Consider the following 4,212-nt stretch of genomic DNA (forward strand, 5'->3'; position numbering starts at 1 on the left):
GTGTTTACAAAATTAGATCAACATAAAATTGCTTCAAGCAATTTACTAAAGATTTTTTTCTTTAGAAGTGGTCACCCCTCTCTATGCCCTGTATTTGCCAGGCGAGGAAAGGTAATGCTTCCTCCAAATGACAAAAGTGATAGGTTAGATTGGGCCCTCCACACTGCTCATTGCCAAGACACTGAAGAGACTTATTCAACAAGATTGCTCTATTTTGTATGTGCAGGTGGAGCTTCGGTTTCATTCACATCAGCGATACAATTCTGCTATGAGATTTTAGTCAGATAAATGTAACATAGTGCTCTGGGAATCTTTTATCGACAGACAGACAGATAGATAGATAGATAGATAGATAGATAGATAGATATATAGATAGATAGATTACACATGTGTAAATTAATAGGTTTAAAACTTATAAAATATAAAAAAAATACATGAAATTGAACCCACACTATTACCTATAGGAAAACGTAGCAATGGGCAATATGTAGCAATGTGTTTGTGTCTCAACAAGCCAGCCATCAGCATTAGAACTTACCTGAAAATGTGCATCTGATTGGTAGCCTCAGGAAACAAATTCCAAATATTAGAAATAGCACACTAATGCATACTGTAGACATAAGTAGGGATGAGGTTCTGATTTGCCGTTAGCGTGAATTTGAGGGGAATACTGCAAGGTAAAAATTTGCAATCCCGACTAATTTATGTGCAAATTCGCCCAGGATAATTTTCTTTTTTTAAACGTAATGCACTGCATGACCTTTGAATTATGACCAACAGGCTTAGAAGGGCCAATAAGAGGGCTTTTGGTTAAACCAGCCTACTCGCTAAAAAAAGTTGACACCACCCCCACCTTTCCCCATAGATAAAAAAAAAAGTCTGGTATACACCAGTTAGGCTAACTATCGTTAAATTAAAACTGTCCTGCTGCTGGCCAATTTTACACTGCTGTATCATCTACAGTATCTTTATTCTGATAAAGCCCCAGCCTGTGCTCTTTGTCTCTAGTACATTTAGGCCTACATTGCAATTAAAAATTGTCCTTCTTCTGGCCAATTTTACACTTCTTTGCAATCTGCGGCCTCTTTTAGTAAAACACCTGCCTGTACTCTTTCCCTCATGTACTTGCCAATACCAATTACCAATACTTTTTCTTAAAGGGACAGGTGACTTTAAATGATCCATAGTAAAACTACATGATATGTACTATGGATCAATATTTAACCTATTCATGTTAGCAGGGGAGAATTGTAAATCTATTGCTGCAGTGTAGTGGAGGTGTGTGCTGTATATATATGTACTACATATACATATACACACTTACAGTACACTATAGCAATAGATTTACAGCCAGCCCTGTCCCAGCTTTCCTCACTCACAGTTTCACTCCGATCCCATTTGCCTCACAAGGTGCCTCTTGCAGCAATAGATTCTTGTTGTTCACACAAAACACTAAACATCACACTTAAGCCCAGGCCCTTACTGTTGCCCTGATCGTGGTGCCTCACGATGTGCCGAACGATTTTCCTCACACGTGAGGACATTGTCGGCGCTGGGCTGAAGAGGAGCGTCGCGTCACTGCTGCTCCGGTTGGCAGCGCTCTGAGTGGGGTCCTCTGGGCAGTCACCAGCCACCTGAATTAGATAGATGAAAGTAGTCACTCGCACTCCACGATATTAAAGTCAATGCTGTTTATTGACTGAGATAACCCACATCTCCTTAGCGACGTTTCGAGACCATGCTGGGAGATGTGGGTTATCTCAGTCAATAAACAGCATTGACTTTAATATCGTGGAGTGCGAGTGACTACTTTCATCTATCTACATTTCACGGAGGCATCCGTTGTCACCACCGCACCTACCCAGTTGCATTTGGGTTTTTGTCCGGTCAGGAGTGCGATGGGACACGAAGATTAGGCCACCTAAATTAGGACCCTACCTGGAGAGCCACCCACCAGAGCAGCAGTGACGTGACGCTCGGCAAGGTTAGTAAAGAAAAAAAAACATAGCGCAAGCTTCGGCACTACGTATCGGGGCATTTTGACAAGTACTTTGTCAAACTGCCCTGCATTGGTCCTGATACCGATGCTTGTATCGGTATCGGGACATCCCTAGTTTATTCAAAATAAAATTCCCCTGTACTGTATACTATATACAGGCTGCACTTGCTATGTTCGAAGTTAAGCCAGAATTCCTGATCTGCATACAGGTCTCCTTTACAGGTCTCCTTTACATTTATTTTTGGGTAGTTAGTATAACTACCCAAACCTTTCATTATATGAGCCTCCTGTAATACTTTGTACAGCAACCTGGGAGAGGGAGGGCACAGCAAAAACAAAGATAAAATCATTTTGGTAAATTGTTCAAATTGATTTGTTGAGAAAACAGTAACAGCTTATATGCCCTTACTGGAAAGTTTGAAAAAGTATTAATGTTTATTTCTTCCTGGAAGCTGAAAATGGTATTACACTCTGCTCAACCCGTTCTGCAGCTTGGCCTCGAAGCATGAAGGAGACTAGGCACAGTCCAAATGGAGAATGCTCAGTGGAATCACGCTCAGCTTACTTCCTGTATGAAAGCATTTCAAGGCTCTGCCACTTCATCAGAGTATTAGCATTACTGAAGTTCATGTGAGTGCACATATTCATATTCATAACAGTGATTGGTTTGAACGTTTGAAAGATTGAAGAAGTATCTTCTGGTAGCGGGATTTTAGTGCTGCTTGATGTTAATATGAGACCTGCATGCACTTGTTGCAGGGGCTCCCGATGCTGGACAAGGTTAGTATTCAGCAGGTTAAGGATTAAATAGGGAGTTCAAGTGCTAAGGACCCACTTTAGGGATCAGCTGTTGGTGGTTGGTGGCAAGTTCAGTGTTAACGGCTCCTTTGAGGGTTAGATTAAGTTATGAGGTTAGAGTTGGACAGGTTTGGTGATAAGGAACAGGTTAAGAGCTGGAAAAGGGAAACTGTTAAAGGAGAAGTATTGGGGAGTACAATATACTTTTCCCAATACTTAGAGTCAGGGTGGGACACTGCAGCTATCTGACCCTGGCTCTATGCTGAGGGTTGAGTGCTCATGTAGCCGCTGATCATTCAACTCAGTCTCCCTACAGACAGCAGTTACCACTCCCTGCATGGATTCCCCCCTCCCCTCTCTGTTCCTCCAGCACTCATTGAAAGGATAGACAAGCGAGTGGTGGGTGGGCACCTCTGCCTCTGGCTGTAGAGAGGCAGGCCCATCTGTCAGGCAGTGGGGTGGGTCCCGACACTATTTTTGGGATCCCTCCCACCTGCAACGCACCTCTGCACTGTCGGTATATAGTGGATATAGCTGGCTATATGCTGACTTTTGGTCACAGTAGTACATATACCCCTGTGACCCAAAAGAAAAGTAAAGCCGAATAAAGGTTTGGCTTTAGTTTTCTTCTAGGGGCAGGTTTTATGGGTTAGGGAGGGTAAGTGCTAAGGGTACAAGTTATTTCTATGATTCAGGATTTATAAAGCATCACCAGTTTACGCAGTGTTTTACAATATAAGGAAGACATTACAGTTACAATACAATTCAAGACATGATGGTTAGAAGTAAAGAAGGGCCAAGTGTCAAGGGGTATTTTAGTGTAAAGCATAATTTCTTTTTCAGGTTAGGAGTGCTGAATTTCTTTTTCACATCAGGGTTCTGTGTGGTAAACTAACAGCATAAGACTGCTGGTTCAAAAACAAACTTATTGTTAAAAAAGATAGAAACGTGACAAAATGCATGCCTAAGAAACCTACAAATATACTTTTGGCTTTATACAGTATATTAAAAGCCTCTTTTTTATTAGTTCAGAATTTTGTGAAGTCTCACACTTTGCATGCAGGACTGAGGAAGAGAGTGGGCATGTCTGACCAGGTCTGTTAGATTACTGAGTGCAATGAAGGGATGGTCAAACTCTGGTACCTGCAGGACTGCCCACTGTAAAACTGCCATAACAGGGAATTGGAGATAAGACTATAAAAACGAAGCTTGTTAGTGCAAAACCTATCTTATTTAAACTGGGAATGATGATGAGCCTTCCCTGAAAGAAATAATGATAACATCTGTGTCTGTGTAATCAGTAATGAGTGGTATTACTTGTTTTTTAAATTACCCCATTAGTTAGGAATTTACTTTACATCACCTTTTTTATTTCCCCATACACAGACACTACTGTACATTTCACCATTGACACG

This window comes from Nanorana parkeri, unplaced genomic scaffold (assembly GCF_000935625.1).
Source record: "Nanorana parkeri isolate BGI_ZX_2015 unplaced genomic scaffold, ASM93562v1 scaffold192, whole genome shotgun sequence".
In the NCBI taxonomy this organism is placed as follows: Eukaryota; Metazoa; Chordata; class Amphibia; order Anura; family Dicroglossidae; genus Nanorana; species Nanorana parkeri.